At 42.8% G+C, this 12,425-nt stretch overlaps 1 protein-coding gene across 3 annotated transcripts in view; it reads left to right on the top strand.

Moving 5' to 3' along the window:
* The window catches only part of FBXL18 (F-box and leucine rich repeat protein 18), a 230,587-nt gene that overhangs the window by 124,746 nt on the left and 93,416 nt on the right, over window positions 1–12,425 (top strand). The gene's annotated exons all lie outside the window — the stretch shown is intronic.

Genomic DNA, 12,425 nt, shown 5'->3' with positions numbered 1-12,425 from the left:
CAGCTGCAACGTCTCATTAACAGTACATAGTATATATAGGAACACATTATAATTGCATTGAATACAGTAGGCGTAACAAGTGACAAACGTAAGATAAGAATACATGGGCGTAAAAAGAAAGGCGTGTACAAAGACATGTGATGAGAACGTCACAGAGGTGTCATAAAGTGGGTGGATACATGGAGGGGGCTACCTGGGCAGCTGAAACCTTTAACCTAGTGGTGCGCGCAAACGGACAATGACGTGTAACTAGGGAGAGCTGGGGGCTCTGACTTCTGCACCAGAAGAGGAGACGAAAGTCTGAGATGTCAGGACGACATGTACCTATAGCATATCTGGTATCTTGTGTTTGGAGTACATGTTGATAGAATCTAAAAGTTATCAGGGTAAAGGCTACTTGACACTAATACTGGTGCGTGCATATATTCTTCATGTATTGCGTGTGCTATGAATCTTCTATGGATATTAATTCAGTAATTCTCTTGCATGGAGACAGGAAGACTAGACTATAGCTGAAGCTGTTTATGCGGTTCGTTAGCTTAGGAATGTGAAGACGAGGAGCTGAACTGATAACTAGAGGCATAACATATTCTTGGCAGACAAGCAGGCAGAGCCAGGCCGGGCACCGCGCTGCGCGGCAGGAAGTAAGTGAAGGGTCAGGGATGCAGGTGGGGGCTGCATCGCTCCTCGGAGTGGGTTCAGGAGACAGGAGCTTGAATCTGGTGTTCAGGCCCTTTTTGAGGCCTAGAAACGGGGACAATGCGGTGAATTAACGTGCACAATGTAAAACGTGGGCAACATAGGCCTAATACTCGTTGCTTTCACGAGAACTGGAAACTGGCATACTAACGTTGGACACAACTATAATTGCGTCTTTAATCGATCATAGGGGGATATATACATATCGATCATGCACATATAACATAGGATGGGGAACACGTAGGCACACATGACAAGGCAAAATTCAATTTTCCTCATCCCAACGCGGATTATGACCAGCTGATGAGCCCCTTAGTGGTTCATGACGTGCTCTGTTCTGGCGGCGGGATTATGGCCTTAGCAGCGATACATGGAATAACGTGACGTTGGAATGTTTTTGCAGCGGCGCTTGAGTTCTTGGCACGCAGTTACATCGAAGATGACCCGAGTTTTCCTCCGATGGTGATAGAGGCTCCGGTCGTTGAGGAACATGTATGTTCATTCCCACTATTGAATTGGATGGCTGAAATGTTTTCAGATGAGAGCAATGACTTCCTCTTGGAGGCTGTTGCTACATACTGTGCTTACACGCTGTTGGATTAAGACTCTCTGCTTTTTCTACGTATTCTTTATTATTTAGCTACTGCTTTCTATCAAAGTGCGAATAACTTTTTTTTAAAAATGTGACATGACTCTGCTTTTTAGGCTTGGACTCTGCGTTCCTAATTCGCCCACGTTTATATCACATGCTTCGATCAAGGAAGGGTGCTTTGGGGCTGAGCCTTGCACTCACACCCTGTTAAGTTAGCATGGGTTTATTAGAAGCTTACACACTATTTTTGCTTTCCAGCTCTGCTTCGCAAACACAACACGTACTTGTGATATTGTTTAGAGAAGGCTGAGTATTTTGCTTTCTATGAGATAATTTGTTATGCTAGATTTGTAGTTTTGTGTGTATAGTGAGAGCATGGAACATCAAGGTTATCTTGAATACTGTGTCTGTTATTCAGAATGATCCTCGCACGTTCGAGCCATAACACATATGGAGCTGTGGCCACCTCTGATACTTGCGCGTTTCATATTGCATTGTGGAGGCAAAGTTCCACACAGTTGGAGAACATTTGTATCTTGACAGTTTGTGGAGCACTGAATGTGATCCACTACTTCTGAGTACCAGAGGTATGGGTCTGCCCATGTAATCCTTTGAGACTTTCTGTAGTTGTAAACTAATCTGCTAGGTAGGGAGGGTGAAATGTAGGTATATTTTACATTTGTTTACCTTTAGCATTATAGGATGGTTTTTCCGTTTGTATTTCATAGAATAGTAACAATGCTGACAACCTTGTTTCTGATAATATGTTTGGTTGTATTATCTAAGGTACTGTGCATGAGATTATGGCGTTAGAAATAAACATTTCAAAGTTGCACGTGTCTTTATTTACATCTTGTTTTGGACTGGTGTAAGACTATAATGAAAGAGTGCTCTTGTTATCCACTTTACTTCATGTAATCTAAGTCGCATGTTCTGGGTTGAGTAGTCATTGGTGTTTTTGCTCTAGGGCGAAGAACCAATGAGTCACTGATTGCTAGTCTGGTAGGGAGTTTGTGTAGTAAGGTGGGTTTTGGTACACCGTAATTCACTGAGGTCCTAAATCTTTATACACAGTTCTGTGTATGAGCAGAATTCCTGGAACAGTAGTTACAACAAAAAGGCTCGATAAAGGGCTTGCACTTTGAATATGAATATAAAATAGAAGAATAGTTGATAAACACAGCTAAGGAATGCAGCAATTAGATGTGTGTATGTGTGGATGATGTGTAGATTGAGTGGAAGATGAAAAACTTGAAAAATAAGAAAGGCTGGAGAGAGGCAAACTACCCACTGCATTGTCAGTGAAGTCGATCTTTGGATTTCCAGGTCATTACACAGATAGGGTGTTGGATTCCGCAGTGGGAGCAAGAGAAACTAGTACCACATCGAAGGAAGAAAGCTAGTGCATAAAGTACACACAGTTGGGCCGATATACAAGGTCGTGGGAAAAATGATGCAAAAGTGGCGCACGGGGCTTGTAAACCTGCCCCAGTGTGTGGTAGAAAAGACACAAGAAAGGACGGAAGTGTGCAAATTACCCACTGCTATTCACGTGTAGTAGTTACCAAGAAGGCTGAATAAAGGGCCTGCACTTTGAATTTGAATTAAAGAAGAATAATTTAGATTTTTCACAGCCTGCTGGGCAGAAAATCTGGATTTTATTAAGGACACGGAGGCTAAGATTATGCAATCTCCTTTATTGCTTAGCTCACAGCAGCAACAATGAAAGGTTCTAGAACAATAATAAACATTCCAGGTAGGTATATAGTCCATGTGCACGCAGTGGTCTTCCTTCTTTGTGCAGCGAACAAGATAACTTTTCCAAATAACTTTAAAAATATTGAGTGAATAATAACAATTTAGAGAACTTGAAGCCATAGAATTTGAAGCCAACGCAGCAAGCTTCTGGAGAAATTAATCTGCAAAATAGAAACAACAAAAGGATAAGAAAAAACACATCCCAGGGTGGGAGTAAAGAGGTGGGATAATCTTAGCCTCCGTGTCCTTAATAAAATCCAGATTTTCTGCCCAGCAGGCTGTGAAAAATCTAAATTTTATGGCACGACACGGAGGCCAATATTATGCAAGTTCAAAGTGTGTTCAAAACATTATCAATGACATTTGAAACAGGCTTAAAGTAACATCTTTTGAAGATACATTCATTCGACCAATCTGCAGCCCTAAGAATATCTTGGAGGCCACTACCCAAAATAAAAGCTTTTGAAGCTGAAGCTCCTCTTAAGAGAATGAGCGCCAAAAATAGAAACATCAATTCCAGCTTCTTTCATGACATCTTTAACTCATCTAGCCAAAGTGGGAGAGGAAACCGCCTTATGAGGGTACCTGTGTGAAATGATTAATTGATCTACAGAACCCCTCAGACCTAAAGTTCTCTTCTCATATTCCAACAGACACCGCACCACATACAAGATCTCATTCTGAGGTAAAAAGGGATAGAAAACAGAAGTTGACATAGTTTTAGTTCGTCTCTTAATGAAAAAGCAAACTCCTTCAGGTTGAAAAGCCCTACTAGAGACGTCTAGGGCCTTAACATCTGAAGTACGTCTGAAGGAGATAAGACATAGTAAAACAGTTAATTTATAAGACAGTTTCTTTAAAGAGAGAGAAGAGTTCTCGCCCCAAGAAATAACTAATCTGAGGACATCTCTCACGTCCCAGAGAGCAGAGTATTTTGGTAGAGGAGGATTCAAAACGCGCATACTCCTAATAAGTTTTTTGGTCAGAAGATTCTGGCCCACCGAGGAGCCATCTAGTAAGCAGTGACCTGCAGCAATTGCTGATCTATAAACATTGACTGTTCGATAAGCCAGTCCCGAGGCGAAGATTTCAGTCAAAAAGTTAAGAACCTGAACTATATCAGCTGAAACGGGATCGTAACCCCGTCGAAGGCACCAGCAAACCCATTTACGCCAAGCCAATCTATAGGCTTTTCTCGTACCAGGGGCCCATGATTCTGACATGAGCTTGAAAGCGTCTTCCGAAAGTCCTGGGATCTGCCACTGTCTCCTGAAATCTTCCAGGCCATCAGACACAGGATGCCCTGAAGTAGAAGTGGGTGGTACTCTCCGTGAGGTCCTGACGGTACTTCTTCGAAAGTGGGAATGAGGATTGGAAAATCCACACTCATTTCCAGCAAAATGGGGAACCATGCTTGAGATCTCCAAAGGGGAGTTATTACTACAATTGAACCTGAATTCCTCCGGACTTGAACTAGGAGGCGAGGAAGCATGGCAAAAGGTGGGAATGCATAGGGTCTCAGACCAAGCCAGTTCTGAAAGAAAGCGTCTATTCCCAAGGCCAGAGGGTCCGGCCTCCAGCTGAAAAATTTGGGCAGCTGAGTATTGAGGCGGTCTGCAAAAAGGTCTATTCCAAAGGGACCCCAGCGAGTTTGAATCGCAAGAAAAATGTTCCTGTCTAGTCTCCAGTTGCTCGAATCTACAGTTCCTGGAAAACCAGTCTGCTACCCCATTGTTCAACCCCGGAATATGTTCGGCAACGACCGAGATGCCCTTGTTTAGGCAGTAGGCCCAAAAGTTCTTGGCTAGGTCCGAGAGGCCCTTGGAGTGAGGACCGCCCATTTTGTTCACGTATCTCACAGCGGATACGTTGTCCATGCGAAGCATGACCGAGCATTTCATCAGATCTTTGGTAAAGCTCTGGATAGCAAAGGATCCTGCCAGAAGTTCCAGGCAGTTGATATGCAGATCCTTCTCCTGTGGGGTCCAAAGTCCCCCGGTAGATGTTTTGCCGCATGTCGCTCCCCAACCCTCCAGGCTCGCATCCGAGTGTATGACTAGGTCCGGTTCCTCTCCGAAGATCGCTCTGCCGTTCCAGGCTTCTGCATTCTTCAACCACCATATTATCTCCTTCCTGGAGTCCGAGTCCAGGGAAACCATTTGAGAATAAGATGGATTTATTCTGAGGGCTTTGGCCTTGAGCCTCTGAAGCGCCCGATAGTGTAGGGGACCCGGGTAAATCGCTTGGATAGTTGAGGATAGTAGACCTAGTATCCTTGCCAGGGTCCTTAGAGGAAAGGAGCGAATCTTTAGCGCTTTCCTTAATTCTTTTCTGCGTTTCCTGACTTTGTCTCCTGGAAGTTTCAATTCCGCTTGGAGAGTATCTACTGAAAAGCCCAAGAATTGAGTAACTTGGGTTGGAGATGTAGAGGATTTCTTTGTGTTTATCACGAAGCCTAGATGTTCGAGAAGATTTATTGCGAGGGTAGTGTGTTGAGAAGCGACCTCTCTGGATTCGGCCATTATCAAGATGTCATCGAGATAAAGAATCAGTCTGACTCCTTTGTTCCTTAGCCATCCTGCTATCTGACGAAGAACCTTGGTGAAACACCAAGGGGCCGATGAAAGACCGAAGGGGAGGCTGCAAAACTGCCAAAGTTTGCCCTCCCAGAAGAATTGGAGGAATTTCTGGTGAGGGGGCCAGATCGGGATTGTCAGATACGCGTCTTTGTGATCCAGGCGAGTAAGCCAGTCGCCCTTTCTCAACAGATCCCTGAGGAGGTGAATTCCCTCCATTTTGAAGTGGCGGTAGATCACCCACTGGTTTAGGTCTTTGAGATTTATGACGGGTCTCATTTTTTTGTCTTTCTTCTCTACCAGAAAGACATTGCTGACGAAGCCAAACTCTTCTCCCTCCCTGATTGCACCCTTTAAAAAAAGGTCTTTGACTTCTTGGGATACTAAAGCGGAGTCTTTCTGTGAGAAATGTATTTCTTGGGGGAGTCTTTTTTGGACAGGAAAGTCGACAAACTCTATTTTGTATCCCTTCACGGTGTCTAGCACCCAAGGGTCCTGAGTCACCATAGTCCAGTTCCCAGAGAAAAGGGCTAGTCTCCCGCCCACCTTTATAGGGGTATCTGAAAGGTCTTTGGTTCTTACCGGTAGAGAAGCTTCTTGTTTTCCTTTCGCCTCTGAAGCCTCTTCCTCTGAACCTCTGTCTCTGGGGAAAGAAGGATGACTGGTACCCATAACTGGACTGAAAGGATCTTCCTCCACGTCCTCCAAAGGGTCTTGATGAAGAATTTCCACGGCCGGGGAATCGACCCCGCATCCTCCCGGTCTGGGAAAAAACTCTGTTGTTTAAAACCCTGTTGATGTCTTTTTGGGACTTCTGGATGGAGTTAAAACCCCCCACGTACTTTGCCATTTCCTTAATGAACTCTTCTCCGAAGAGAAGGCCTTGAGATGAAGCACCCCCTTCTTTTGTGGCAAGTTCGCTCAATTTTGGGTCGATCTTCAAGAGTACGCTTTTGCGTCTTTCATTAGAAAGTGCGGTATTTGCGTTGCCTAGGAGGCAGATCGCCCTTTGTGCCCATTGGCGTAGTTCTCTTGGGTCAATGGGAGTATCGGATGCATACGCCCCTTCCGCCAGTTCGAACATTTTAGTGAGTGGACCCGTGATGTCTAACAGCCTATCTTGGCAGGATTTGAGGCCCCTATCTAGTACCCTCCTGGGATCCCTCCCCATCTTGGCAATGAAAGCCACCACCTTACTATCTAGTTCAGGGGTCAAAGCTATTTTGTCGGGAAGGGAGGGTCGGGGACATTCGGATCTTAAGCGAGCCCTGACCTCTTTTGGCATTTCCTTACGAAGCCAAAAGGAGAGATATTCACCAATATGTTGTGACGGGGTCCATTCTGGCGAGAGGGGGTGTTTAATAAGTAGGGGGTCAAACATGTGTTCCCCAAAGGGGTCAAGTATTCCCATTCTGGACCCAGAGGCCTCAGATGCCTCACCCAAATTCTCTCTGATTTCACCTTCCTCTTCATCGGAGTTTGAGGAACAAGAGAGATCTATCTCGTCCTCGCTATCTATGGGGATAGGAAGGTTTGGGCCTGTTGACTGCCCATCCAGTGTGCCCGAGGCATCATTATTGTCACCGCCAGAGCGTGAGTTCAAGCAACCAGAGTTGGAGATCTTAGATTTTTTGGCACCATCTGGGGGATTAAAAGTAATTTGTCTTTTTCTCTGGTTAGAGTCTCCTTGAACTTTTTTTTGTTGTTCCCCTGTTTTAGTAAATAATTCTAATTTCTAGTTTATGGTTTTGTCCAGAGACCCCATCACTTTCTCCAGGGCTTTACTAATAAGTCCTTCCAATTTGTCTTCCATAGAGGAGGTGGAAGCTTCAGAAGTCATAGTAAAAGGGAGGATCTGCAATTTGTGTGGTAGGTAAAGACTAACTGTCAGAAACAGGAATGTTGGTGACAAAATGGAGGTAAGTAGTCATGGAAACCAAATCAAGTGCCAAGGTGCTTTCCTTTAATGTAGGGTAGTCCCTTTTCTCTTACCAAGGTAGTTAACTGTGTTCTTTTTCTTTAGTATAGTGTACTTGCCTCTAAAGTAAATGTAGTCCTATGTTTATTTCTATGTTTTATCCAGTCCTTGCCCCTCAGTTATCGATAGAATCGGCTTTGGCTCTGTAGTCCTTTGATAGTGTTTATACCCTTAGACGAGAACCAATAGTCCCTTTGTTATGTTTGTGCCTTTTTTTTTTTAATTTAATTTATTTGTCACATATGGGGCGTGAAACGGCGAGCGGAGCCAAGTCGTGAAATTCAACTGTAACGTGAACTTCAACTGTCAGCGGTACGTGTTTGAGATGTTTTATTGAGCTCCGACTCGTAGGGAAAGATCGTGAAACGTTTCCGTCCCCATGGCAACGCAGCGCGGCCCTCCGATGCAGGAGAGAGGCCGCAGCGCTCCCATGGAGACGCGCGTTGAGGTTGTGTACGGGGCCGGCGTTCAAAAGACGCCGGTCCCTTCCGGTGAGCTCCTTTGGTCTGAAATGACCGAGGGAGTATGAGGATGGATTTGATGCGGGCGGAGTAAAAGGCTTCCGCTTGCCTAGAGAGAAGCTTGAAAGAAAGTTTAGAATAAGGTGGCAGATGAGAAAAACGCGAGGAGATGAGCGGTAAAAATGTCAAATACCGTGTATTAGAGAGATATTAACAGCGCGTATTTAAGGTGAAAGGGTCATGTAGAACAGAGAGTCGTTCTAAACATGGTAGAAATAAGGTCTAGTAAAAAGCTTAGTAAAGGAAAGTGTTGCTGAAAGGGTGGGGAGGGGTAAGTGGGACGCATTCAGTATAAACCTCTCACAGCTCAAAATAAATCATACATAAGAGCACAGTCAAGCACAGTCAACGCATTGGAGAGAGTCAAAGTAAAGTAAGGTACTTATCTTGTGAGCAGCAGCAACAAAGAAGGAAGACCACTGTGTGCACATGGACTATATACCTACCTGGAATGTTTATTATTGTTCTAGAACCTTTCATTGTTGCTGCTGTGAACTAAGCAATAAAGGAGATTGCATAATCTTAGCCTCCGTGTCGTGCCATAAAATTGATAAGCTCAGCCAAGAATGGTAGCAAGTAGGTGTGTGTATTTGTGGTTGTTGTTTTGATTGAGCGGAAGATGACTAAGGTGAAAAATTAGAGAGGTTGCAGAGATGCAAACTTTCCGTTTCTTTGTAAAGGAAGTGGGTGTTTAGTTTTCCAGTGCATATATATATTTACTGAAAAAACCATAGGTTTCACACACGTTATAGTTAGCTGGACAATTCACTCATACATAACCATTGAAATTCCCCCGTTATAGTTAGTTCAGCTAACTATAACTCGCGTGCCTGTAATGCACTGCTGATGACGGTACATATTACATCACTCATGACATGGTCAGTGACATCACTCATGACATCACTGATGACATCTCCAATGATATCACTGATGACATCACTGATGACATCATCCTTGTGAAAGAGTGGCAGACCTCCTCTCACCATCATATAACCTTTGATACATACATTCAAAACTACAAACTACAATTTTGAAAAGAATGGAGATACCAATACCAGTTACAAGAACATGTTCAGTAATTCCACCATCTACATACACATCCACTCATTCACCAACAGTTCTATATAGTCACTCATACATGTGCTCACTCATTATATGTAGTCATACATCTATACATCCTGTTACACACCGATACTCATTCATACAGTTACTCACATACATACTCACACATGCAAATCAACTATCAAACATCCATTTACTTGCATATACAGCTATATACACACCACTACACTTACTTTTAAAGAAACGTACACATGCTTACTCTCTTAAACAATCACTTATAGAAACACATACTTATTTATACAGGAACTCTTCCATTCAGTCACACTCTCACATATAATCACTTATATACATCAATACTCACATATAGTAGATTAAAAAATATGTAGTTACTCATAAAGATACTATTGAGACAGTCATTCACTCACTAACACACCCATGCACACACTCATCCACCCATACAGTCCTGCACACATGCTGTCTTCAAAACACATACAAAAAGTGAGTCACTCATTCATGCATCTATGCGCTAAGTAATACTCCCCACCGAACCATACAGACACTCATACTGATACTCAAAAAGCCAACTAATAACACTTACAGACGCTCATGTAGCTACTCACCAACCCATCCAGCCACTTATAGACAAAGTGAGACTGATACAGATATTTACTTATTTAAACATTAGTCGCTAATACATGTATTCACTAAGATACACTTAATAAGTCAGTTATGCAATAATTTTTACAAAAAAACATCCATTTAGACATTTATTTACCCATTTATTTTTCCAACAACCTTTAGATATACATATATAAAAAATATTTATTTTTCATTAAGACGCACATTCACTGGATGATGTCATCAGTGATGTCATCAGTGATATCATTTGAGATGTCATCAGTGATGTCATGAGTGATGTCACTGACCATGTCATGAGTGATGTAATTTGTGACGTCATCAGCAGTGCATTGCGGGCACGCGAGTTATAGTTAGCTGAACTAACTATAACGGGCGAATTTCAATGGTTTTGTATGAGTGAAATGTCCAGCTAACTATAACATGTGTGAAACCTATGGTTTTTTCAGTGAATATAAAATATATATATATATATATATATATATATATATATATATATATATATATATAAGATTACACACACTAGTCCCCTCCATGATATTGCTAAATTATTATATGCATATAATAATTGATCAATATCATGGAAGGAGCTACTAGTGTGGAGAATCTAGTATTAAAAGGTATTCACCAGCAACATAGATATTGATGGATAGTGAACAGTTCCAACATTGCTGAAGTGAAAGAAAACTGTGACAATACCTGAATTGGGTGTGCGCCTTTTGAAAACTCTGGTGACGGTCCTAAAAACAGCAGATAGAGTGTAATGTGTAGAAGTCAAACCAAACATGATGAAATTGGATGGAAATAGTTTTGGAAGAAATTCATGTTTCTTTGTGTGCAGAACATTAAGCTGACGTACCCTGATCAGTATTATGGGCCAGATGTATGACCTGACAAATAGCGCCTCGCACACTGCATCGCATTTGCGACTCGCAATTTGCAAGGCGTTATTTGGCATGTACAACAGTGTGTTTAACATTGTTTGCGATTCCCAATGGGGTCGCAATATGCGAGGCTCATGAATATTAATGACCCTCTCGCAATTTGGGAGCCCATTGGGAATGACAGGCCTTCTCAGGGATGGTGGCCTGCTGGGCTCAGCAGACCACCATGTCTGGGACTGCTTTTAAATAAAGTAGCTTTTTTTTTTTAAATACAGCCCGTTTTCCTTAAAGGAAACCGGCCTGCACTTAACATTTTAGAATCGTTTTTGATTATTTTTTTAAGGGCAGGCAGTGGTCCCTGGGACCACTGCCTGCCCTTAAAAAAATATTTTCTACTGCATTTGCAAAGGGGAAGGGATACCCTGGGGAACCCTTCCCTTTTGCAAGTGCATTACCACCCTCTTGAAGAGGGTGGTAATTTGTGAGTGTTTTGCGACCGCAGCATTCATACCTGGGGTGCAGTCGCTATTAGGAAGGGAACGCCTCTTCCGAATACCGAGTTGCAAAACAGTATTTTGCGAGTCGCAATTTATTTGCGAGTCGCAAAATACTGTTTGTACAGGGGTGCATGCTGTTCAGGGTGCACAAATGGGTCAAAGACCCGTTTGCGCACGCTAAAAAGCGTTGTACATCTGGCCCTATGTTATTTCTGTCATCAAATGTGTGCATCAACACAACCAATTTGGATGCTAACCTTTTATGTACATCTTTGTCTGAGACCATGTCAAATAACATTGCACCTCTACTTACCACATTATATTTTGATATTATTGATTTTTTAATTAGAAAATATCAACTACTTACTACTTGATGCCCAATAAGCTAGCTGTCATGTAGGACAGCAACAAAATACCTCTACTTCATTCTTGCTTGGGAAAGTTTCTGTACAATACCTCAGCTGTGGCTCACAGTCTTCATTGTTGTTTCCACCATTCGCCTCTAAGTGTTCTTCGGCCTGCCTCTTTCGTTTGCTTCTGAGATCCAGTGGAAAGCTGTTCTTGTGATGGAGTCTTGTTCTCTTCTAATGGTGTGTTGTATCCATCTCTATTTTCTTCTCGTAATCTTGGTGTCTATGCTCCCTTGGTCACATCTTGGTAGCAGTTCCAGGTTGGAGATGGTTTGTGGCCAAAAAATGTGCAAAATTCTTCTATGGTTACAAGTGTGAAATGCTGACAATTTGGTTATCGTTTCTCATCATTCACCTCATTCTAATCCATAGAAGAGTGTGTACTGAATTCAGCGCTGGTAAAGCCTCAGCTTGGTGTGGGTGATGTGCTGATATGACATCCATATATTGCTCAGCATCCTCAAGGCATTTCTGGCTTTGTCCGTCTGCTCTTGATCTCTCTGTCTCCCCACCCAATCATGTCTGATAGTACTGCCTAGGTAGGTGAACTCTTCAATCATGGCTAAGTACTTTCCATCCCCCCTGATTAGTGAAGGATTTGGAATGTTGAGTGACTTGACTTCTGATGTCTTCGTGCTCATCTTTAGGCCCACTTGCTGTGCATAGATGTTGAGGTGAGGTACCTTTTCCTGCATATGCTGGGGTGTGTAGGAGAACAAGGCTAGGTCATCCGCATAGTGAAGGTTCTTTAGTGTAAAGAATACGGCCTATCTGATGCCTCTGATTTGGTCTTCTGTTGTGTCACATCACCT

The sequence above is a fragment of the Lissotriton helveticus genome, chromosome 10 (genome assembly GCF_964261635.1).
Source record: "Lissotriton helveticus chromosome 10, aLisHel1.1, whole genome shotgun sequence".
Taxonomy (NCBI): domain Eukaryota; kingdom Metazoa; phylum Chordata; class Amphibia; order Caudata; family Salamandridae; genus Lissotriton; species Lissotriton helveticus.
The sequence above is the reverse complement of the archived record's forward strand: the minus strand, read 5'-3'. Positions and strand labels throughout refer to the sequence as shown.